Below are 25,786 nucleotides of genomic sequence, written 5' to 3'. Positions count from 1 at the left end.
TTATTGAGTTCCTCCAGTATTTTGTGTTTGTTGCTGCATAAACTATTGAATGGGTAGAACGGAGGGGCCGGAAGTTGAAATGAATTCCACTCACTGAATCTAACGAAGATTAAAACGTGAGAGAAACGTGTGTGGTTTGCGGATGGACTGAGTCAAAAGGGGGAAAGAGGATCCAGGCGCTACTGAGGCAGGGATTGTCAGATCTCACAGGCGGTGCGCCTGTGCGAGATAGCAGAGAATGGCGGTGCTTCCGTGAAACGTGTCTGCTCCAAACTCAATTTGCCTCATGAACTAAACGCTCTTCTGCGAGCTGAACCCAGCGATTCGTTTTCACTAGGCCGGCGTTTTGACCAGAGCCATTGCACCGTCCTCGAGCTGTATTGTTAAGATGTAATTTGTTCTGCAGCGATGATAGTGAGGTTCTCTCAGATTCAGCTAAATTCTTCATATTCACAGTTCCTTGTCCTTCGACACGTTGCACCACGGTGTACAGGGACTAATTCTCGGAGGGAGGTGGAGAGTGTGGGGTTGAGTTGAGGAGAGAGGGAGTGTAAAACTGGGCGGTCAGTCAATCAAATGCACGTACCTGAGATCGAAGAAATCACAGTGGAACCAGTGAGAAAGTCACACGGAACTCTTCACTTTTCTCCCTTTCTACGTCACTCCCCTAACTTGACCTATCACATTCCGTTGAACATTCTCGGACGAAATGTTGACTGCATTTTGTGAGAATAAATTCTGTCGTTATGGAAGGAGATACGGCACTACTTAATTGAATAAATGACTGGTGGTGTCCCTTTCCAATTTGAACAAACGTAACTCGGAATGTCTCTGCCTAGGCTTCGAACAAGGGACTTTTAGCGAGTTAAGTGAACATGATAACCGCTACACTACAGAAACGCTGCCACGTTTTAACATATACCTCATTCAGCATATACGAATTAATCTGTACACAACACCCTCTGTCAGTTAATTTGAACCCAAAGCTAAGGGCTAAATCAGATTTATGTTCCGGCCGCTATTCAACTGGAAGCTAGTCGTGAGTAATGTGAACCTGATAACAACTGTACTAAAAAAGAAACCGGTGAGTTATTTTTTTTTTAAAGACCAGATTATGTGGAATATCGAAACTTGCGGGACGTTGTAAAGTAATTGGAAAAGTGCAATTTCAGACTGTCTTTCGGCTGTGAGACAAAGCAGAAGCTCGAGAAATGTTTCCAAGCGTTTCTCCTGGTTTCAGTTGTGAATTTCTATCCCAAAACGCATAAAATTCTAGAGCAACTCAGTGTTCACCAACGGGGCACCGAATCCGCTGTTGGTGCTGAGGGGGCATTGAGGGAACGGATCCGAGCTGCGGCACGCTCAGTTTGAATAAAACAGGCCGGCTGCTGAAGTTCTGCAAGTCAAGCCGGTGATATATAGGCAGCCGCCAGTCTGCAATCCAGATATCTCAGTATCAGTGCTGATGAAATGTCTTGGAACGAAACATTAACGTTTTTAACACCTATACATGCTGCCTGATTGATAAGTTCCTCCTGTATTTTGTGTATTTCACTAAATAAAGTACTGAGCGGCAGATTGTATGGGGTGGAAGGTTGATTTAAATTGTTCCTGATGAATCTAACGAAGATTAAAACGTGACAGGACATTGTGTGAATTCTGTGTGTGCACAGACTCGGTCATTGAAGAGACTGCGGCTCCCAGTAACAGCTGAGGCAAAGACTGACAGCCCTCCGCTAGAAGCGCCTGGATCAGACAGCGAATATACTGCTCTCTGGCAAGTGAATCTCTCCCACTACGGCAGGTCATTGAAGTTCCTTCTATGTGTGTACCTCGTGGAGCAGTGGTAGTGCGTCTAACTCCAGAACATTGGCAGCATTTTCAGTAATCACATGTTCATTGGAACCATGCACGGAGAGAAGATCGAGAAGGACTAAACATTCAGCAAAAATGAGGATTCTGGCAAAATGGAAATAGATCACAGCGCAAAATAGACTTAGCAACGATCGCGTAAATCAACCGCTGTTCCAAATTCAAACATTTTTTCGTATTTTCCGTCTTTGCACAGATAATTATCACATCGGGATGCCAATTGAAATAGACTTAGCAACGATCGCGTAAATCAACCGCTGTTCCAAATTCAAACATTTTTTCGTATGTTCCGTCTTTGCACAGATAATTATCACGTCGGGATGCCAATTGATGTGATAAATTCTAGAAAGTACTTCATTGCAGAGATCTTAACTGAGGTTTCACTAAAAAATCAATCAAGCAAACTCTGGCAGAGACCGGGACCATAAGCAGCGATGCGTTGCGTGTTCTGCTGCAAATGTTATATTGCGGAATTTGAACTGATTCCCGAATTCTGTCGTCAAAGTGCAAGACGACAGTGTGCTCACAGCAACGTTAATCGGAGTGCGCCGGTGTGTTCTGATTCTGGAGATGTTCAGCTCGCCACCCTCGACAGGCGAAGAAGTGTTTGCAGGTCTCTCGAAATAGAAATTCATGGCGTACATTCGCTTTCAAATTTTTTTTTTAATCATCTAGAGATACAGCACGTCCTTCCGCCCCAACGTGCCGCGCCGCCCAATTCACCCAGTTGACCTAAACAATAACTAACCTTACGACTTGGAATCGTGGGAGGGAACCTACCAAGTGCACGCCGTCACGGAAAGAACGTTCAATGGCCTTACAGACCGTGACAGAACTGAACGTAGGTCCGTAGCACTGGACACGACCGTGTCACCCACCGATAGTCTCCAAGTCAAGGTCTCTCGACGTGGGTGGGATTCCTGTCCATGCGTACAAATCACAATGGCTTAATAGTCCGTCGTCTTAACCAATCCGTCAAATGACCTGGCCCAAATGTTCTGGAGAAATCTACTTCTGCAATATGACGGGTACTGCTGGACTGGTTTTGTTGGTTCTTCAATTGAAGAACGATTGAGAGTGGACGATTGTTGACAATGGATAAATTGCAATTTCTTGTGAAATAATTTCCCCGACAGTGTTGACCACAGGTTCTGTGGCGCAATGGATAGCGTGTTGGACTTCTAGGAATGTGTGAAGAAGTAATTCAAAGGTTGTGGGTTCGAGTCCCGCTAGAGCCGGTGTTCCTTCTGGATTCAATTTTCTAGCGATAAAGGACTTCCGAATTCCAGTAACCGATGGCGGAGAAAGTAGGGAAAACAGGTCATTGTTTGAAATACTCAACTCCTACACGCGACACGTGAATCAATTATAGTACATAATCAGTTACAGTTTAAACATATGCATTACAATATACAGCTGCCGCAAAACAACAAATTGCGAGTACGATTAAACCTGATTTAGACTCTGATTCTGATTTGTCACTCTTAGCATAGGGCACGGACGTTTGTGTGTAGGAATATGTTTTATACCTATGGTTTCTTTCAAATTCCTTAAATTCTGCCATTACTTTAATGTCCTAATTGTGACAAGCTATTTGCATCATGTTCATGTAACTCAACCATTCTCTGGACAAGATCTATAAGTTTCTATTCTACATTTCAGAAATAATTTCCCATTTCTACCTGGAATCTTTCGCCTCAATAAATATGCAAGAGTCTATTTGCCCGAGCCCATTTTAAATGGGATCTGGACCCCGCATAAACCTTCCTTGGAAATGGTAATGTTTATACTCAAGTGAACAGTCTGCTCTTGATATATGACATCGATTCGAGTAATTCAACAGAAAGAAGTCATAGACAGCTGATGCGAAATCCAGTGGAGTTTCTACGCACAGATTCAAAACTCTGCTCGCAGCTGGTTTCCATTTATCTTAAACTGAAGATTTAGGCTAATAAGTACCAGCTGTTGCCCTTGAACTGAGTGTCTCATCTGCTACAGTGACGTGAAGGAGAGTGTGCAACAGGTCCTCTGGGATGTTCATCAATATCAGGATGTTCAACACATCGAGCAGCATTCAAGGAGATTGAGGATGAGTCAATTTTATTTGAAATTAGACAACCAGCGATGAATGAATTGTTCCTGAGAAAGAAAACGAATTGATCATATATTGTCCATGTCGAAACTGTTATTTATAGTCTTCCACAAAGCACTTAACCATGAAATTGCGTTGCAGTTCTAAACACCGGAATCATCAGGCGATCGTTAATTATGGTAACATATAAGCAGGTAAATTGTTAACCTAATTCACACCTGTTGGTGTGAAGATCGGTTATGACAGCATTAGGGAACCACAGTTGACGAGAGACATTGAGGAGTCTCGTAAAGAAAAAAAACGATGCATGTATGGTGAACCGGCATAAATAATGTCCCACCATTCAGGACGTTTACTGAGACAGATGAGTAAAAAGGGCCCGAAGGGTCATTGGGCACCCGAGTCATCCCAATCACAACCTGTTCCAGCTTGAAAATGTACCGCAGTGTAAAGGCCAGGACCAACAGGCTCCAGGACAGCCTATTCCACCAGGCCATCAGACTGATTAATTCACAGTGATACAATTGTATTTCTATACTATATTGATTTTCGTGTTGTACATACTCTTTATTACAAATGATTATAAATAGCATATTGCACATTTAGACGGCGTCGTAAGGTAAAGATTATTAATCTTCATGTATGTGAAGGACGTAAGAAATAAAGTCAATTCAATCCTACAGAAATACCCCACAGCATTTGCAGCAAAATCTTAGCAGTAAAATCTGACCCATGGTGTTACATGTATATGAATTACTGTGTTATTTAAGGAAAAGCAAATATCCATGTCCGTTGCATGTTTTCAGATCGTTTATTTTCAAATTCATTCCTTCAGTTTCAGTTTCTTCTATATTATTCTAGCTTCGCTTCAGAATTTATTTCGGGTTTAACTTCGCTAAATTACAAATTAGTTTACGCACACCTCTCCGTTATCTTCATAGTAAGCACCACTTCCATCATGGTATTTGACCTCTATTTAAATATTTCAGTGCTATTAATCCTCCTGCCTCCTTCTGTTCCCGTGACGTGAAGCGGAGTGTGCGGCAGGAAATACGGCCTGCAGACGATCAGACTCTGAGATTCTGTTTACATATTAAGAGGAATAGGATAATCAGGAGAGATGGTTACCCGATAAGGAGCATCGCAGACCTCTTTATGTGGAGCTAGGAGAAGGGTGAGATCCAAAGAATGAAAAGAAACGGGGAAATTCACTTGTTTCCTGACACCGAAAGAAAACGGGGAATACGATTTTGTTCAAGACAGTGATTTATCACATAACCACAATCTCTGATAGTTCAGAAACGCTAAAATTGTTTATATTTCCACTGGAAGTTTGTTGGGGTTTTTCAAACTCTAAGTGTATTAAACATAGTTTGGCATCGCTTGATCTCGTGGCGCAATGGTAGCGCGTCTGACTCCAGATCAGAAGGTTATGTGTTCGAATCATGTCGAGGTCACAAGCGCTGCCACGGATTTTGTTCATTAAAAATTTGCTACGTGTCCGCTCAGTTGTTCCCGAAATTAAATCCCTTCGGAAAACAGCCGGCCGAAGCTGACCTGTGAGGCCAATTTTAACAATGAACTGTCGTGTCTAAAATGAAATACTGTGTCGAAATACAAAATTCAGCATCGCTGGTAAGGAGCTACATTTTCAAAACATTCAGCGTTCCCACCATCTCTACATTATTAATTTCCTATCTTCTTAAAGCGGAAGGAAGCCACCGCCTGTCCGAAAGCAGATTTCCCAATGTAACATATCACATAGAACAGTACAGCTCTGTAACTCGGCCCACAATGTTGTTCTCATCTTTTATGCTATTCTAGTATCAACCTAAGTCTTCCCTCCCATAGAGCCCCCATTCTGTGTTGTTGGTCAAGAGTTGAGTGTGGGTCTTATCCCTGTATTGTTGTTCCGCTGCCTTGATGACTTTACCCACATCGTAGCAGCATTTCTTGAGTTCCTGCGGATTACCGGCAATGTAAGCTATGTGTCGCGCGGTAAGAGCTGCTCGCACGGAAATGTTGACGCAGGGTTTCTATTTTGGATAGATCCTGATCAAATTTCTGGGGGACAACAACCTCGATGCACTTCCAGATGAAACAATACAGGGATAAGATCCACACTCAACTCTTGACCATCAACGCACGTAGCTTATGGCAATGTGTACACACCATCGCAGATTCAAAGCTAAACGCAGTGGAGTTTCCAACATTGCTCCCTCTCTCCCAGACGAGCTAAATCATTTTTACGCTCGATTCGATGTCACTAGCGCTGTACTCCTCAGGAGACCTACAGCTGATGAGACCTGCAGCTTGGTCATCTCTGAGGCCGAATTACGTAGATGGACAGTCGCAAGGCGGGTACACAGGATGTGCGCGGCACAACTGACTGTTGTGTTTATAAACATTTTAAATCTCTCCCTCTCCCAGTGTAGAGTGCCGTCTTGCTTCAAAACATCCGCCAGTGTTCTGGTACCTAAAAAGACCAAGGTAACATTTCTGAATGACTGGTGCCCAGTCGCACTCAACTAAATAATAAGCGAATGCTTTGAGAGGCTAGTCAAGGACTACATCTGCAGCATGCTAACACCCACACTGGACCGCTTGCAATTCGCCTACCGACGGTAACCACAGCTCTACACACCGTCCTTACACACCTGGAAAAGAGGGATGCTTATGTGAGAATGCTGTTTTTGGATTACAGTTGAGTATTCCACACCATAATTCCCTCCAGATTCGACAAGAAGCTCAGAGTCCTTGACCTTCACCCTGCCTTGTGTAGCTGGATCCTGGACTTCCTGTCAGAGCGCCGGCATGTGGCAACAGTGGGGTCCCTCACCTCTGCCTCTCTGACCCTCAACACAGGTGTCCCTCAGGGCTGTGTAGTAAACCCCCAAATTTACTCATTGTACACCCATAATTGTGTCGCCACCCACAGCTCCAATCTGCTAATTAAATTTGCTGACGAAACTACATTGATTGACCTAATATCAAGCAACATTGAGGCAGCCTACAGAGCAGAAGTCATCACCCTGAAACAGTGATGTCAAGAAAACAAGCTCTCCCTCAATGTCGCAAAAACAAAGGAGATGGTTGTGCACTGGATGAGGAATGGAGACAGACTAACCACTACAGACATCAATGGATCGCGGTTTAAGGGGGTGAACAGCTTCAGGTTCCTCAGCATAAACATCACCGAGGTTCTCATGTGGTCTGTACACAACAGTGCTCTTTCACCTCAGACTGTAGAAGAAGTTTGGTATGGGCCCCCAAACCCTAAGAACTTTCTATAAGGCCACAATTGCGAGCATCCTGACAGGCTGCATCACTGCCTGGTATGGGAACTGAACTTTCCTCAATCGCAGGATTCTGCAGAGAGTGATGTGCACAGCCCAGCACATCTGGAGTTGTGAACTTCTCACTATTCAGGAAATTTAAAAAGACAGGAGTGCAAAAGGGCCCGAAGGACCATTGGAGACCCGAGTCACCACAACCACAAACTGTTCCAGCCGCTCCCATCCGGGAAACGTTACCGCAGCATAAAAGCCAGGACCAACAGGGTCCGGGACAGCTTCTTCCACGAGGCCTTCAGACATCTTAGTTCATGCCGACGTAGCTGTATTTCTATGCTATATTGACTATCCTGTTGTACATAATATCTATTATAACTTACTATAAAATGTAGATTTCACATTTAGACAGAGACGTAACATAAAGATTTTTCTTCTCGTGTCTATGAAGGATGTAAGAAATAAAGTACATTCAATTCAATGTGCCAGGCAGACTTGAAGGTCTTAAGGTGCATAAGTCACCTGGTTCAGATGGAATACATCCTAGAGTCCCGAAGTGGTTGCTGAAGAGATAACGGACGTATCGGTCATGATCTTTCAAGAATCACTTGACTCTGGCATGGTTTCAGAGGACTGGGAAATTGCAAATGTCACTTCAAGAAGGGAGGACGGCAAAAGAAAGGAAATTTTAGGTCAGTTAGCCTAACCTCAGTGGTTGAAAAGGTGTTGAGGTCTCTTATTCAGGATGAGGCTTATGAGTGATTGGAGACTAATGATAAAATAAATCAATATCAGTGTGGTTTCTAAAATGGGAAATCTTGCCTGACAAATATGTTAGAATTCTTCGAGGAAGTATCAAACTGTCATGGACCGGTCTGTAATATCTGCATTCTGATTCATGGTCGGTCCATGTTCCTTACTCCAGGTTTCCCAGTTTTCCCCAGTTTGTGTTGAGGCAGCTGATTCTCGTTTGGACTGGCTTCATAAATAGCTTCAGGATTCAGCCTCTGGCTGCTGCATGGTTCCTGTCCAAACCCCCTGTCTGTATCCATTTCCTTCACGTTGCTCCTGGAACCTTGCCTCGCCTCGCCTCGCCTGGACTCTTGCCTTGCCTGCAACCCTTGTCTTCACTGCTGTCAAGTTCAACCACCAGAGCAAGATAGGAGCTGTCTTTCGTTGTTTTGAACTGTTTCTGTGTCCACGCCTTCGCTTGGTAGGTCCGGCCGTCTGCCGCTACTTTGTGCTGGGAACCGTCTCGTCTGCATGCTGTGTAATGAGTCCCGGTCCTACGTCCTGTACCCAAGGAGGGGTCCCGGCTCTTTGTTCCATGTTCCTGTTTCTCCCTCGACCAAGTCAAGAATTCAGGGGTCTCATCCAGTCCTAGCCACGTCCAAGTACCTTGTCCTGTTCAAGCCACGGTTTTGTATTCTCGTCTTCTCTATGTGCCTCGGCCAAGCCCAGGAGCTCCTTGCCTAGCCCGGTGCTGGGGTCCCCTCGTCCTCTGCTGGGGTTCCCTTGTCCTGTCCAGGAGTCTCACGTCCACTCCTCTTGCCTCTCCTCGTCCTGTAGCCACGGCTTGTCCTCGCCTTGTTCTGGAGACCGAACCCGAATCAAGACCCAGATTCTGGGTCCCTGCCCAGTCTCTGGCTCGGAGTCCAAGCCCAGGCTCCTAGTTTCCAGTTCCATTTCCTGGTACCGCTATCCTAGTCAAGTCCTAGCCCACGCCCAGAATCGTTCTCTCGTCTAGGGCCTGTGTCAGGTCCAGCGTCGTTTCTTCCCCACTTTCCTTGCTTCCTTCTCTCGCCAAGTCCTGTTCCTGATTGTTCAGTGTCTGTGTCTTGCATTTGGGACCGTTCCCATCGCCCACCGTATGACACAAGCAGGGTGGACAAAGGATAGGTAGAGGATGCAACTTTCTTGGATTTTCAGAAGCGTTTAATAAGTTGGCACACATGAATCTGCTTAACAGGATAAAATTCTATGGCTTTCCAGAAAAACCTGTGCTGATAGGCAGGAGGCAGCGAATGGCAATAAAGGGGGCTTTTCTGGTTGACTGCCAGTGACTGGTGGTGTTCCTCAAGGGTCAGTATTGGGATCATTACTTTACATATTGTTTGTTAATGATTTAGAAAACAGAATTGATGCCTTTGCAGCAAAGTGTGCGGATGATAGGCAGATAGGTCGGCGGGCAGTCAGTGCTGAGGAAGCAATGCGATCACAGCTAAAATTCGACAAATTGGAAGCATGGGCAAACAGGTAGCAGGTGGAATACAGTGTTCAGAAATGCACGATATAATACACTTCGGTAAAAAGAGAAATAGTGCAGACTATAATCTAAATGGGGAGAAAATGTCAGCATCAGAGTTGCGTGGATCTTCGTGCAAGACTCCCAGAAGTTAAATTTACAGTTTGAGTCTGTGGTAAAGAAGGTAAATACAAGGTTGGCATTCATTTCAAAGGGAATAGAATATAAAAGCATCAGATAACGCCCAACCTTTATGAGGCACCACTCAAACCGCAGTATTGTGAGCATTTTAGGGCCCAATATCTCAGGAAGGATGTGTCGTCATTGGTGAGAGTACAGAGGAGTTCACGAGAATGTTTCCAGGATTGAAGGGGCGAACATATGAGGAGCGTTTGGCAGCTTTGGGCCTGTATTCACCATAATTTAGAAGAATACGGGTGATCTCGAATTCGAAGATCTCGAAAAAAAGGCAAGATGGATGCATGTGGACAGAATGCTTTATTTGGTGAACGCATCCATAAGTAGAGGGCACTGCCTCAAATTTGAGGAGCGACATTTAGAACAAAGATAAGGAGGATTTTGGATGACCAGAGGAGTTACTCCACTATTGTGTGCGTATTGTGACAGGAATTCACAATTCACAAGATTTCGTAATCTGGATCGGGGAGTAACACATTGAAACATTCCACCAGATTCCTCTTTTTCTCACAGTCGGCAGATTCACTGAAATGGCATCCTTTAATTTACTCTTCGATGCCCAGAAAGATTCCACGTTCTATGTAAACTAATGAAGGGTCTGCGCCCGAAATGATGACGGCGAATTCCTCTCGATCGCTCCTGCAAGACCAGAGGAGTTGCTCCACTATTGTGTGCGCTTTATGACTGAAATTAACAATCCGGATCGGAGAGAAACACTGTGAAAATTTTAACCAGATTCCGCTTTCTCTCACAGCCGACAGATTCACTGAAATGGTATCCTTCCCCTTACTCTTCAATGTCCAGTAAGTTTCCACGTTCTATGTAACTAGGTCTTGTTTTTCACACAGGTGATTTTTATAGTGCGCTGGTTATCAAGGTTACATTACACGCCAATAGTTCCCAGTTCGATAGAGGACGGCAACGTAACGGCAGGAACAGTTCAATACGGCGCACATAATATGAACAGAATTACCACCGCTATGTACTCTGTGACTCTGAATCTCTCGTTCAATCTACGTTGAAGCTTTCGCCTTCTCGGACGACTGTCTGTATCTTCGCCTTTGTCCCCATTTTCTCAGTAACGGCCGTTGTTGACAATTTGTGTTTATTATCATTGTTCGGGTTGAAAACTCTATTTCGCACACACGAGTGAAGTCACAGGACGATGCGGAATTTTATACATCCTCATCTGGACTCAGCAGGAGCCAGTTTCAGTTCTGGCGGGATCATGAGGATTGTCACGACTTATTCTTCGTTATATTCACTATGGAATTTAAGTCAAAACTGCATCCCTTCCCCACACCTCAGTTTGTACCGCCGAGTTTGTATGTAGCAAGAAACACAAAGTGCTGGAGGAACTCAACAAAACAAGAAATTCCGCAAATGCTGGAAACGTGAGGGGAAATCAAGATGTCAGACGGCATCTCCGGAGGAGAATGAACAACTCACAAGTCATGCCAAGACACTTGTTCGATACTTTATTTACACTGATACTGAGAACTCTGACTCGCAGCGGGGCGGCTCGTTCTGTTTCACCGGCTTGACTTGAAGAACTTCAGCATCGGTCTGCTTGTTTAAAACTACCTCGCACCCATATTGAAAATATACGGTGAGTGTGTCGTACCTCTGATCCCTTCTCTTCAGGCGCCGTCAACACCACCGACAGATCGTTTTTCGGATAAAGGGTGTTCGCCCGAAACGTTGACGGTGTATTTCCCTCTCTCTCGCTGCTGCATGACCAGAGGAGTTACTGCACATTGTGTGCGTATTGTGACAGGAATTCACAATCTGGATCGGGGAGAAACATGTAAAAACTTTTCACCAGACTCCCCTTTCTCTCACAGCCGACGTGTCATCTGAAATGCTATCCTTCCATATACACTTCAACGGCTAGCAAATTTCTACGTTCTGTTTAAACTGGTCTTGGTTTTTAACACCCTAGCGGTTTTTATACTGCAGTGGTTATCAAGGTCAATTTACATGCCAATACCTCCCAGTTCCATAGAGGACGGCAACGTGTATATTTCTCGTGTTCCAATTTGTGAGCAAGAGCGTATATACTGTGGGCTTCTGTTCAAGCTGACAACTGCTGCCCGAAGGTATCTTTCTACTTTGCAAGCATTCTGACAAGTTTGTTTGCCCATCACTGGTGGGAAGTAGGGCAGATCTGATTCAATACGGCGCTCATGGGATGAACTGAATTACCATTGCTATGTATTCTGAGTGTCTGAATCTCGTTCAGTCGACTTTGAAGCCTTCTCCTTCTCGGGCTTTGTCTCCATCTTAGTTTCTGTCCCCATTTTGAAGTCCGTGGTACGTTCCTATTGCACCAACTGGACTCAGCGGAATCAGTTACAGTTAGGGCGGGTTTGGTGAAGATTGTTAGGTGTGAAAATTACCCATTGCATTCATTTTTATTGATAATGAGTTTGATTTTAGAATACAATTCCGTCGTTAATATCCGCTTTCAATTAGCTGGAAGTGAATGTTTAGTATAGGTTCATTTGTATCCGCTGCATGTGGTACATAATATGCAACCGTAGCTTTTCTATAGTGTAGTGGCTATCACGTTCGCCGAACACGCGAAAGGTCCGTTTCGAAACCAGGCAGAAACATTCTCTCATATTTTTGTATAAATCAAATCTCTGGAAAGGGACGCAGACTGAGCGTGACCGCACCCAGAAAACGCTGGACAAAGAGAAGTCAGCATTTATGTCGGGACCGTTTATCAGGAGTAGAAAAGATGGGGCACTGACTCAGTAAAAGAAGCATGTATGTTAAAAAAAAGTGCTAGAGAAACACAACAACACAGGAAATTTCGCAAATAGTGGAAATGTAATCAACAAGTCAGACGTCCTCTGCAGAGGAGAATAAATAATTGCCAATTCATGCCAATAATTTTAGATAGCAATGATAGCATTGGGCCGAGCCAGCATGGATTTACCAAGGGTAAATCATACTTGACTAATCTATTGGAGTTTTTCGAGGATGTAACCAGGAAGTTAGACAAGGGAGATCCAGTGGATGCAGTGTACCTCGATTTTCAGAAGGCATTTGATAAGGTCCCACATAGGAGATTGGCGGGTAAAATCAGAGCTCATGGTATTGGGGGGAAGATATTGACATGGATAGAAAACTGGTTGGCAGATAAAAAGCAAAGGGTAGCGGTGAATGGATGTTTCTCGGAATGGCAGGTGGTGACTAGTGGGGTGCCACAGGGCTCGGTATTGGGAGCACAGCTGTTTACGATTTACATCAACGATTTAGATGAAGGCATTGAGAATAACATCAGCAAGTTTGCTGATGATACTAAGCTGGGTGGCAGTGTGATATGTGATGAGGATGTTAGGAGAATTCAGGGTGACTTGGATAGGCTGGGTGAGTGGGCAGATACTTGGCAGATGACGTTTAATGTGAATAAGTGTGAGGTTATCCACTTTGGGAGTAAGAACAGGAAAGCAGATTATTATCTGAACGGTGTAAAGTTAGGTAAGGGAGAAATACAAAGAGATCTAGGAGTCCTTGTTCATCAGTCACTGAAGGTGAATGAGCAAGTGCAGCAGGCAGTGAAGAAGGCTAATGGAATGTTGGCCTTTATTACAAAGGGAATTGAGTACAAGAGCAAGGAAATCCTCTTGCATTTGTACAGGGCCCTGGTGAGACCACACCTGGAGTATTGTGTACAGTTTTGGTCTCCAGGGTTAAGGAAGGACATCCTGGCTGTAGAGGAAGTGCAGCGTAGATTCACAAGGTTAATTCCTGGGATGTCAGGACTGTCTCACGCAGAGAGTTTAGAGAGACTGGGCTTGTACACGCTGGAATTAAGGAGATTGAGAGGGGATCTGATTGCAACATATAAGATTATTAAGGGATTGGACAAGTTAAAGGCAGGAAATATGTTCCAGATGCTGGGAGAGTCCAGTACCAGAGGGCATGGTTTGAGAATAAGGGGTAGGTCATTTAGGACAGAGTTAAGGAAAATCTTCTTCTCCCAGAGAATTGTGGGGGTCTGGAATGCACTGCCTCGGAAGGCAGTGGAGGCCAATTCTCTGGGTGCTTTCAAGAAGGAGCTAGATAGGTATCTTATGGATAGGTGAATCAAGGGATCTGGGGACAAGGCAGGAACCGGGTATTGATAGTAGATCATCAGCCATGATTTCAAAATGGCGGTGCTCGAAGGGCCGAATGGTCTACTTCTGCACCTATTATCTATTGTCTATTGTCTATAAGACACTCGCTCCGTACTTTATTTACACTGATACTGAGATCTCTGGAATGCAGCGGGGCACTCGGCCTTCAGCCCCGCAAAACTGGGTGATTGCGTTTGTGTGAATGCTGTGTAATGTATCCCCAGTTACAAACCCACAACGCAAAATATCAGACAGTGCACCATATGCAAATAAATGATTGAAATTTATGTATCATAATATGAATATAAAACAAAGCCCCAAGTCAAGTCAAAGTCACGCCGGATTTCACACAGTAGTCTTTCTTCCACCTTCAGTCTCCTCCGAGCGTCGCCGACCTTCGGACCCTCAGATCCCAGTCGACACCGTCCGGTGGTCTACCAGCTCTCTCCACCTGCGTCTTCCCTCTTCATCTCTCCTCAACAAAGTCCGCAAAAAAACATCTTTCCAGACTCAAAAGGTACAGCAACAATCTGTTATTGGCTATCATGCATTCTGTTCTCTCCAGCCATAATCCAAGCATTGCTGCTGCAGCGAAACCGTTACCTCAACAGAGAACATTACAAAGAAGCCATTGCATTGGCAGTGAAACCTTACAGCGCGTTACATATGTAAATTGGTCTTGTTTTTTACACCACAGCGGTTTTTAACTGCAGTGGTTAACACGGTAAGATGAGGCGCCCATTCTTCCCAGTTCGATAGAGGACGGCAACGTGTATATTGCTCGTGGCCCAGTTGTTCAGTAAGAGCGTGTCTACTGTAAGTTAACGGCCTTTCCCCTCTCAGGCCCTGTCTCCATCTTCGTTTCTGTCCCCATTTTCTCAATATCTGCCGTTATTGACAATTTTGAAATTATTTGTTTTCCTTCGCGTTGAAAACTCTATTTGGACCAAACATAATGGAAGCCAAAGCGCGACATGCTGATTGTAAAATACGTGGAGCGTTCCTACAGCCCCAACTGGAGTCAGCGGGAGCCAGTTATAGTTGGCGCGGGATTCGTGAAGATTGTTTGATGTGTAAATGAGACCTCCATTTTTAATTCATATTATGTTTGATTGTAGTATATAATTCAGTCGTTGCTGTCGAGTTTCTATTAGTTGGAAGTGAATGTTTTGTATAAGTCCATTCCTATCAGTTGAATGCGGTAAAGGCTAGGCCACCGTAGTGTTTCTGTAGTGTAGTGGTTATCACGTTCGCCTAACACGCGAAAGGTGTCTGGTTCGAAACCAGGCAGAAACATTCTGTCATACTTTTGTATATGTCCTTCGAAAGGACGCAATCACACGTTTATTCAATGGAGTACTCCCGTTACTCGTTAAATAAACAAAACATCCCCTCACCCTCTAAACGCTGAAGAAAGAGCAGTTAACATTTATGTCCTGACCACTCATCAGGACTGGAAAAGAAAGGGCACGAATCAGAATAAGAAGATCGCTAAAAGTGTGTACACGCCGGCAGATGATAGTCAGAGACAATTGAGAGGGAACGTATGATGTAGGGAGCCTGGAGAAGAATTGTGTAAGTTTCTCAACTGAGACACTTTTAGCGGTGACACACTCTGTCCCACGCTGTGATCTCTTCTGAACTGCGACTCTTCTCATCCCAGGTACGTGCGTCCGATTCAGTCAGCACCCAGTTTGTCATTTCATCTCCAGTCTTCCCCAATATTCAGGGGAACAGGCAGGAGGTTCTATCAGCGTGATAGAGATACCCGCAAGGTGTGTTGCCACCCAGGTGCCAGGGTACAGGATGCCTCGGAGCGGCTGAAGAGTATTCTGAAGGGAGAGTGTGAAGAACCAGAAGCCTTGGGTCAGGTTGGTACCGATGACATTGGTAGAAAAAGGGAGGAGGCCTTAAGTGAGAATTCGGGAAGTTGGGTAGGATGCTGAAAAGCTTATATTATATGATCAGGCATATTAATGCGTAGCTGAGAGAGTGGTTTAAGGGGCAGGGCGTCGTATTCCTGGATCACTGGGGTCTCTTCTGGAGAAGGTATGACATGTACAAAAAGGACAGGTTACATCTGAATCCAAGCGGTCTAATATTCTATCAGCAGGATTGATAGAGCTGTTAGGGAGGGTTAAAACTTATTTGGCAGGAAACCGGAATGATAGGGCTGAAGAAGTGGAAAATGGAAATAAATCAAAGACAGCGTGACACAGAGATGATATGAAGGACAGGCAGGACATGAGTCGTAGTCACATCTGGTGGGATGACTGTCAGGATATTTCACATTTGAGGCGAGCGTGATTACCACTGATTACCACTACAGAATGTGTCCTGTATCGGCGAGCGTGATTACCACTGATTACCACTACAGAATGTGTCCTGTATCGGCCCGAAACGTCGACTGTACTTCTTCCTATAGATGCTGCCTGGCCTGCTGCGTTCCACCAGCATTTTGTGTGTGTTGCTTGGAATTTCCAGCATCCACAGATCTCCTCGTGTTTGCTCTAGGGAAATACTGGTCGCCGATTACCTTGAACCGCTTGAGCAGACGCGAAAATCCTCTGTCCAATGCACACTGCCGATGTTTGTCCAGCTCTCCAGCATGAAAGGACGGCTAAAATATCTTTAAAAATCGGAAAGGCAAAGAAAAACAAACAGAAATCATTAATATAGGTCGTACTGTGTAAACGAAAAGAAATAAACGGTGAAAGAGATACTCCCGATGAGGCGAAGTGCTGATTGTAGGCGGATCTAGAGGCTCAGGCACAATACGAACACAGTGGGATTAATTGTGTACATTTACGATTAATATATTTGTCATTACACTAATCCAAACCTTCGTTCAGCCAAAGGTGGTCATAGACTTTTGAAAGTTTGTTGGGTTGTTTTCAAACTGTAAGTCTATTCCCAATAGTCTGGTATCGCTTGACCTCGTAGCGCAATGGTAGCGCTTCTAACTCCAGATCAGAAGAGTCCGTGTTCGAATCACGTCGAGGTCAGAAGCGCTACGACGGATTTTGTCATTAAAATGTTTCCTGCGTGTACGCTCAGTTGTTCTTCCCGGAGTTAAACGCAGTTTTCTTCCCAGTTAAACTTTGCCATTCGGAAAACAGCCGGCCGAAGTTGACCTTTGAGGCCCATTTCAACAATGAACTATCGTGTCTAAAGTAAAATACTGTGTTGAAATACAAAATTATCTTCCTTTTATTCCAAAGCCATCATTGCTGGAAATTTGAAATCTAAAAAAATTAAAATTATGCAAACATTAATTAATTTTCTTTCTTCTTAAAGCGAAGGAAGCCACCGCTTGTCCGAAAGCAGATTTCCCAATGTAACATAACACATAGAACAGTACAGCTCTGTAACTCGGCCCACAATGTTGTTCTCATCTTTTATGCTACTCCATTATCAATCTAAGTCTTCCCTCCCATAGAGCCCCCATTCTGTGTTGTTGGTCAAGAGTTGAGTGTGGGTCTTATCCCTGTATTGTTGTTCCGCTGCCTTGATGATTTTACGCACATTGTAGCGGCATTTCTTGAGTTCCTGCGGATTACCGGCAATGTAAGCTATGTGTCGCGCGGTAAGAGCTGCTCGCACGGAAATGTTGACGCAGGGTTTCTACTTTGGATAGATCCTGATCAAATTTCTGGGGGACAACATCCTCGATGCACTTCCAGATGAAACAATACAGGGATAAGATCCACACTCAACTCTTGACCATCAACGCACGTAGCTTATGGCAATGTGTACACACCATCGCAGATTCAAAGCTAAACGCAGTGGAGTTTCCAACATTGCTCCCTCTCTCCCAGACGAGCTAAATCATTTTTACGCTCGATTCGATGTCACTAGCGCTGTACTCCTCAGGAGACCTACAGCTGATGAGACCTGCAGCTTGGTCATCTCTGAGGCCGAATTACGTAGATGGACAGTCGCAAGGCGGGTACACAGGATGTGCGCGGCACAACTGACTGTTGTGTTTATAAACATTTTAAATCTCTCCCTCTCCCAGTGTAGAGTGCCGTCTTGCTTCAAAACATCCGCCAGTATTCTGGTACCTAAAAAGACCAAGGTAACATTTCTGAATGACTGGTGCCCAGTCGCACTCAACTAAATAATAAGCGAATGCTTTGAGAGGCTAGTCAAGGACTACATCTGCAGCATGCTAACACCCACACTGGACCGCTTGCAATTCGCCTACCGACGGTAACCACAGCTCTACACACCGTCCTTACACACCTGGAAAAGAGGGATGCTTATGTGAGAATGCTGTTTTTGGATTACAGTTGAGTATTCCACACCATAATTCCCTCCAGATTCGACAAGAAGCTCAGAGTCCTTGACCTTCACCCTGCCTTGTGTAGCTGGATCCTGGACTTCCTGTCAGAGCGCCGGCATGTGGCAACAGTGGGGTCCCCCATCTATGCCTCTCCACCCTCAACACAGGTGCCCCTCAGGGCTGTGTACTAAACCCCCAAATTTACTCTGTGTACACCCATAATTGTGTCGCCACCCACAGCTCCAATCTGCTAATTAAATTTGCTGACGAAACTACATTGATTGGCCTAATATCAAGCAATAACGAGGCAGCCTACAGAGCAGAAGTCATCATCCTGAAACAGTAATGTCAAGAAAACAAGCTCTCCCTCAATGTCGCAAAAACAAAGGAGATGGTTGTGCACTGGATGAGGAATGGAGACAGACTAACCACTACAGACATCAATGGATCGCGGTTTAAGAGGGCGAACAGCTTCAAGTTCCTCAGCATAAACATCACCGAGGATCTCATGTGGTCTGTACACAACAGTGCCCTTTCACCTCAGACTGTAGAAGAAGTTTGGTATGGGCCCCCAAATCCTAAGAACTTTCTATAAGGCCACAATTGCGAGCATCCTGACAGGCTGCATCACTGCCAGGTATGGGAACTGAACTTTCCTCAATCGCAGGATTCTGCAGAGAGTGGTGTGGACAGCCCAGCACATCTGGATGTGTGAACTTCTCACTATTCAGGAAATTTAAAAAGACAGGAGTGACAAAGGGCCCGAAGGACCATTGGACACCCGAATCACCACAACCACAAACTGTTCCAGCCGCTCACATCCGGGAAACGTTACCGCAGCATAAAAGCCAGGACCAACAGGGTCCGGGACAGCTTCTTCCACGAGGCCTTCAGACCTCTTAATTCATGCCGACGTAGCTGTATTCCTATGCTATATTGACTATCCTGTTGTACATAATATCTATTATAAATTACTATAAATTGTCGATTGCACATTTAGACGGAAACGTAACATAAAGATTTTTAATTCTCGTGTCTATGAAGGATGTAAGAAATAAAATACATTCAATTCAAAAGTGCCAGGCAAACTTGAACGTCTTAAGGTGGATAAGTTACCTGGTCCCGAACAGATTGCTGAAGAGATAACGGACATGATCACTTGGTCATGATCTTTCAGGAATCACTTGAATCTGGCATGGTTTCAGTAGACTGGGAAATTGCAAATGTCACTTCAAGAAGGGAGGACGGCAAAAGAAAGGAAATTTTAGGTCAGTTAGCCTAACGTCAGTGGTTAAGAAAGTGTTGAGGTCTCTTATTCAGAATGAGGCTTCTGAGTGATTGGAGAAAAATTATAAAATAATTCAATATCAGTATGGTTTCTAAAAAGGGAAATCTTGCCTGACAAATTTGTTAGAATTCTTTGAGGAAGTAACAAGCTGTCATGGTCCGGTCCATGAAATCTGCATTCCGATTCACAGTCCGGTCCACGTTCCTTACTCCAGGTTTTCCGGTTTTCCCCAGTTTCTGCTGAGGCAGCAGATTCTCGTTTGAGCTGGCTTCATAAATAGCTTCAGGATTCAGCCTCTGGCTGCTGCATGGTTCCTGTACAAACCCCCTGTCTGTATCCCTTTCCTTCACCTTCCTCCGGGAGCCTTGCCTCGCCCTGGCTCGCCTCGCCTGGAGCCTCGCCCTGCCTCGCCTTGCCTCGCCTGGAGCCTTGCCCTGCCTCGCCTTGCCTCGCCTGGAGCCTTGCCCTGCCTCGCCTTTCCTCGCCTGGAGCCTTGCCCTGCCTCGCATGAAGCCTTGCCCTGCCTCGCATGAAGCCTTGCCCTGCCTCGCCTTGCCTCGCCTGGAACCTTGCCCTGCCTCGCCTCACCTCGCCTGGAGCCTCGCCTCGCCTCGCCTGGAGCCTTGCCTCGCCTCGCCTGGAGCCTTGCCTTGCCTCGCCTTGCCTCGCCTGGAGCCTCGCCTCGCCTCGCCTAGAGCCTTGCCTTGCCTCGCCGTGCCTTGCCTCGTCTGAAGCCTTGCCTTGCCTGTAACCCCTGCCTTCACTGCTGTCAAGATCAACCACCGGAGCAAGATATGAACTGTCTTTCGTTGTTTTGAACTGTTTCTGTGTCCACGCCTTCGCTTGATAAGTCCAGCCATTTGCCGCTACCTAATGTTGGGGACTGTCTCGTCTGCATGCTGTGTAATGAGTCCCGGCCCTACGTCCTGTACCCAAGGAGGGGTCCCGGCTCTGTGTTCCATGTTCCTGTTTCTCCCTCGACCAAGTCAAGACTTCAGGGGTCTCGTCCAGTCCTAGCCACGTCCAAGTACCTTGTCCTGTCCAAGCCACGGCTTTGTATTCTCGTCTTCTCTATGTGCCTCGCCAAGCCCAGGAACACCTTGCCTAGCTCGGTGCTGGGGTCCCCTCGTCCTTTGCCTTGATTCCCTTGTCCTGTCCAGGAGTCTCATGTCCAGTCCTGTTGCCTCTCCTCGTCCTGTAGCCACGTCTTGTCCTCGCCTGGTTCTGGAGTCCGAGCCCAAGTCAAGACCCAGATTCTGGGTCCTTGTCCAGTCTCTAGCTCGGAGACCAAGCCCAGGCTCCTAGTTTCCAGTTCCATTTCCTGGTACCGCTATCCTAGTCAAGTCCTAGGCCATGCCCAGAATCCTTGTCTTGTCCAGGGCCTGTGTCAGTTCCACCGTCGTTTCTTCCCCACTTTCCTTGTTTCCTTCTCTCGCCAAGTCCTGTTCCTGGTAGTTCAGTGTCTGTGTCTTGCATTTGGGTCGGTTCCCATCGCCCACCGTATGACACAAGCAGGGTGGACAAAGGATTGGCAGCGGATGTAACTTTCTTGGATTTTCAGAAGCGTTTAATAACGTGGCACACATGAGGCTGCTTAACAGGATAAAATTCTATGGCGTTGTCGGAAAACCTGGGCTGACAGGCAGGAGGCAGCGAATGGCAATAAAGGGGGCTTTTCTGGTTGTCTGCCAGTGACTGGTGGTGTTCCTCAAGGGTCAGTATTGGGATCAGTACTTTTCATATTATTTGTCCAAGATTGAGAAAACAGAATTGATGCCTTTGCGGCAAAGTGTGCGGATGATATGCAGATAGGTCGGCGGGCAGTCAGTGTTGAGGAAGCAATGCGATCACAGCTAAATTTCGACAAATTGGAAGAATGGGCAAACAGGTAGCAGGTGGAATACACTGTTCCGCAATGCACGATATAATGCACTTTGGTAAAAAGAGCAATAGTGCAGACTATTGCCTAAATGGGGAGAAAATTCCAACGTCAGAGGTGCGTGGATCCTCGTGCAAGACTCTCAGAAGTTTGATTTCCAGTTTGAATCCGTGGTAAAGCAGGTAAATTCAAAGTTGGCATTCATTTCAAAGGGAATAGAATATGAAACCATCAGATAACGCCCAACCTTGATGAGACACTACACGTGGCGTATTGTGAGCAGTTTAGGGCCCAATATCTCAGGAAGGATGTGTCATCATTGGTGAGAGTACAGAGGAGTTCACGAGAATGTTTCCAGGATTGAAGGGGCGAACATATGAGGAGCGTTTGGCAGCTTTGGGCCTGTATTCACCACAATTTAGAAGAATACGGGTGATCTCGAATTCGAAGATCTCGAAAAAAAGGCAAGATGGATGCATGTGGACAGAATGCTTTATTTGGTGAAGGCATCCATAAGTAGAGGGCACAGCCTCAAATTTGAGAAACGACATTTAGAACAAAGATAAGGAGGATCTTGGATGATCAGAGGAGTTACTCCACTATTGTGTGCGTATTGTGACAGGAATTCGCAATTCACAAGATTTCGTAATCTGGATCGGGGAGTAACACGTTGTAACATTCCACCAGATTCCTCTTTTTCTCACAGTCGGCAGATTCACTGAAATGGCATCCTTCAATTTACTCTTCGATGCCCAGAAAGATTCCACGTTCTATGTAACTAGGTCTTGTTTTTTGACACGCCAGTGATTTTTATAGTGCGCTGGTTATCAAGGTGACATTACATGCCAGTAGTTCCCAGTTCGATAGAGGACGGCAACGTAACGGCGGGACCAGTTCAATACGGCGCACATGATATGAACAGAATTACCACCGCTATGTGCTCTGTGACTCTGAATCTCTCGTTCAATCTACGTTGAAGCTTTCGCCTTCTGGGGCGGCGTCTGTATCTTCGCCTTTTTCCCCATTTTCTCAGTAACGGCCGTTGTTGACAATTTGATTATGTTTATTTTCTTTCTTCGCGTTGAGAACTCTATTTCGCACACACGAGTGAAGTCACAGGACGATGCGGAATTTTATACATCCTCATCTGGACTCAGCAGGAGCCAGTTTCAGTTCTGGCGGGATCATGAGGATTGTCACGACTTATTCTTCGTTATATTCACTATGGAATTTAAGTCACAGCTGCATCCCCTCCCCACACCTCAGTTTGTACCGCCGAGTTTGTATGTAGCAAAAAACACAAAGTGCTGGAGAAACTCAACAAAACAAGAAATTCCGCAAATGCTGGAAACGTGAGGTGAAATCAAGATGTCAGTCGGCATCTCCGGAGGAGAATGAACAACTCACAAGTCATGCCAAGACACTTGTTCGATACTTTATTTACACTGATACTGAGAACTCTGACTCGCAGCGGGGCGGCTCGTTCTGTTTCACCGGCTTAACTTGAAGAACTTCAGCACCGGACTGCTTGTTTAAAACTACCTCGCACCCATATTGAAAATATACGGTGAGTTTGTTGTACCTCTGATCTCTTCTCTTCAGGCACCGTCAAAACCACCGACGGATTCTGTGGTTCGGTGGTTAACGGTTCGACAGATCGTTGTTCGGATAAAGAGTGTTCGCCTGAAACGTTGACGGCGTATTCTTCTCTCTCGCTGCTGCATGACCAGAGGAGTTACTCCACTATTGTGTGCGTATTGTGACAGGAATTCACAATCTGGATCGGGGAGAAACACGTTGAAACTTTTCACCAGATTCCGTTTTCTCTCACAGCCGACATATTCACTGAAATGTTATCCTTCCATTTACTCTTCAACGGCTAGCAAGTTTCTATGTTCTGTTTAAACTGGTCTAGGTTTTTTACACCCCAGCGGTTTTTATACTGCAGTGGTTATCACGGTCAACTTACACGCCAATAGTTCCCAGTTCCATAGAGGACGGCAACGTCAATATTTCTCCAATTCCAATTTTTCAGTAAGAGCGTATGTCCTGTGGGCTTCTGTTCAAGCTGACAGCTGCTGCCCGAAGGTATCTTTCTACTTTGCAAGCATTCTGACAAGTTTGTTTGCCCATCACAGGTGGTAAGTGGGGCAGGACCGGTTCAATATGGCGCACATGGGATGAACTGAATTAATATTGCTATGTAATCTGAATGTCTGAATCTCTCGTTCAGTCGACTTTGAAGCCTTCCGCCTCTCGGGCCTTGTCTCTATCTTAGTCTCCGTCCCCATTTTCAAGTACGTGGTGCGTTCCTACAGCGTCAACTGGACTCAGCGGGAGTCAGTTACAGTTGGGGCGTGATTTGTGAAGATTGTTAGCAGTGGAAATGAGCCATTGCATTCATTTTTATTGATATTGCGTTTGATTTTAGAATACAATTCCGTCGTTAATATCCGTTTTCTATTAGCTGGAAGTGAGTGTTTCGTATAGGTCCATTTGTATCCGCAGCATGTGGTACATGATATACAGCCGTAGCGTTTCTGTAGTGTAGTGGTTATCGCGTTCGCCTAACACGCGAAAGGTGTCTGGTTCGAAACCAGACAGAAACATTCTCTCATATTTTTGTATCAATCAAATCTCTGGAAAGGGACGCAAACTGAGTATAACCTCACACACAAAACGCTGGACAAAGAGAAGTCAGCACTTCTGTCGTGACCGTTTAGCAGGAGTAGAAAAGATGGGGTACGGAGCAGAAATAGAAGTCTGTATGTTAAAAACAGTGCTAGAGGAACACAACAACACAGGAAATTCCGCAAATAGTGGAAATGTAATCAACAAGTCAGACGGCATCTCCAGAGGAGAATGAACAATTGCCAATTCATGCCAAGACACTTGCTCCGTACTTTATTTACACTGATACTGAGATCTCTGGAATGCAGCCGGGCATTCGGCCTTCGGCCCCGCCAAACTGGGTAACTGCGTTTGTGTGAATGCTGTGTAATGTATCCCCAGTTACAAACACACAACGCAAAATATCAGACAGTACACCATATACAATTAAATGATTGACTTTATGTATCCTGATATGAATATAAAACAAGGCCCCAAGTCAAGGCAAAGTCACGCTGGACCTCACACCATCCTTCTTCCACCATCGGTCTCCTCCGAGCGTCGTCGACTTTCGGACCCTTAGATCCCAGCCCACGCCTTCCGGTGGTCTACCAGCTCTCTCCACACGCGTATTCCCTCTTGATTTCTCCTCGACAAAGACCGCGAAAAAACATCTATCCAGCCTCACAAGGCACAGCAACAATCTGTTACTGTCTAATATGCATCCTGTCATCTCCAGCCATAAACCATGTTGCTGCAGGGAAACCGTTACCTCAGAAGAGAACATTACAAAGAAGCCATTGCATTAGCAGTGAAATCTTACAGCGCTTTACATATGTAAATTGGTCTTGTTTTTTTACACCCCAGCGGTTTTTATACGGCAGTGGTTATCACGGGCAGATTAGACGCCCATGGTTCCAGGTTCGATAGAGGACGGCAAAGTAAATATTGCTCGTGGTCCAGTTTGTCAGTAACAGCGTGTTTACTGAAAGCTAACGGCCTTCCCCCTCTCAGGCCCTGTCTCCATCTTCGTTTCTGTCCCCATTTTCTCAGTATCTGCCGTTATTGACAATTTTGCAATTATTTGTTTTCCTTCGCGTTGAAAACTCTATTTGCACCAAACATGATGGAAGCCAAAGCGCGACACGCTGATTTTGAAATACGTGGAGCGTTGCTACAGCCCCAACTGGAGTCAGCGGGAGCCAGTTACAATTGGCGCGGGATTCGTGAATATTGTTAGATGTGTAAATGACACCTCCAGTTTTAATTGATATTATGTCTGATTGTAGTATATAATTCAGTCGTTGCTGTCGAGTTTCTATTAGTTGGAAGTGAATGCTTTGTATAAGTCCATTCCTATCAGTTGAATGCGGTAAAGGCTAGGCCACCGTAGTGTTTCTGTAGTGTAGTGGTTATCACGTTCGTCTAACACGCGAAAGGTGTCTGGTTCGAAACCAGGCAGAAACATTTTGTCATGGTTTTATATAGATTAAGTCCTTCGAAAGGACGCAACCGCACGTTTATTCAATGGAGAACTTTCGTTACTCGTTAAATAAACAAAACATCCCCTCACCCTCTAAACGCTGAAGACAGAGCAGTTAACATTTATGTCCTGACCACTCATCAGGACTGGAAAAGAAGGGGCACGAACCAGAATAAGAAGATCGCTAAAAGTGTGTACACGCCGGCAGATGATAGTCAGAGACAATTGAGAGGGAACGTATGATGTAGGGAGCCTGGAGAAGAATTGTGTAAGTTTCTCAACTGAGACGCTGTTAGCGGTGACACACTCTGTCCCACGCTGTGATCTCTTCTGAACTGCGACTCTTCTCATCCCACGTAAGTGCGTTCGATTAACTCAGCACCCAGTTTGTCATTTCAACCCCAGTCTTCCCCA

The 25,786-nt window shown here is 45.4% G+C and overlaps 6 non-coding genes across 6 annotated transcripts; all 6 read left to right on the top strand.

Annotated features, from left to right (window-relative positions):
* Positions 1-3,019: 3,019 nt before the first annotated feature.
* Positions 3,020-3,110, top strand: trnar-ucu (transfer RNA arginine (anticodon UCU)). The gene is given in 2 exon segments: positions 3,020-3,056; positions 3,075-3,110. It is a non-coding gene; the product is annotated as a tRNA-Arg (tRNA).
* A 2,239-nt stretch (positions 3,111-5,349) lies between these two features.
* On the top strand, positions 5,350-5,421 carry trnaw-cca (transfer RNA tryptophan (anticodon CCA)). Its single transcript has one exon. It is a non-coding gene; the product is annotated as a tRNA-Trp (tRNA).
* Positions 5,422-15,050: 9,629 nt separating this feature from the next.
* On the top strand, positions 15,051-15,123 carry trnav-aac (transfer RNA valine (anticodon AAC)). The gene has a single exon. It is a non-coding gene; the product is annotated as a tRNA-Val (tRNA).
* A 1,637-nt stretch (positions 15,124-16,760) lies between these two features.
* Positions 16,761-16,832, top strand: trnaw-cca (transfer RNA tryptophan (anticodon CCA)). The gene has a single exon. It is a non-coding gene; the product is annotated as a tRNA-Trp (tRNA).
* Positions 16,833-23,815: 6,983 nt separating this feature from the next.
* On the top strand, positions 23,816-23,888 carry trnav-aac (transfer RNA valine (anticodon AAC)). The gene has a single exon. It is a non-coding gene; the product is annotated as a tRNA-Val (tRNA).
* Positions 23,889-25,283: 1,395 nt separating this feature from the next.
* On the top strand, positions 25,284-25,356 carry trnav-aac (transfer RNA valine (anticodon AAC)). Its single transcript has one exon. It is a non-coding gene; the product is annotated as a tRNA-Val (tRNA).
* The last annotated feature ends 430 nt before the right edge of the window (positions 25,357-25,786 follow it).

This window comes from Hemitrygon akajei, chromosome 11, assembly GCF_048418815.1.
Source record: "Hemitrygon akajei chromosome 11, sHemAka1.3, whole genome shotgun sequence".
Lineage (NCBI taxonomy): Eukaryota > Metazoa > Chordata > Chondrichthyes > Myliobatiformes > Dasyatidae > Hemitrygon > Hemitrygon akajei.
Note: the sequence above shows the minus strand (reverse complement) of the source record. Positions and strands in the feature narration are given on the sequence as shown.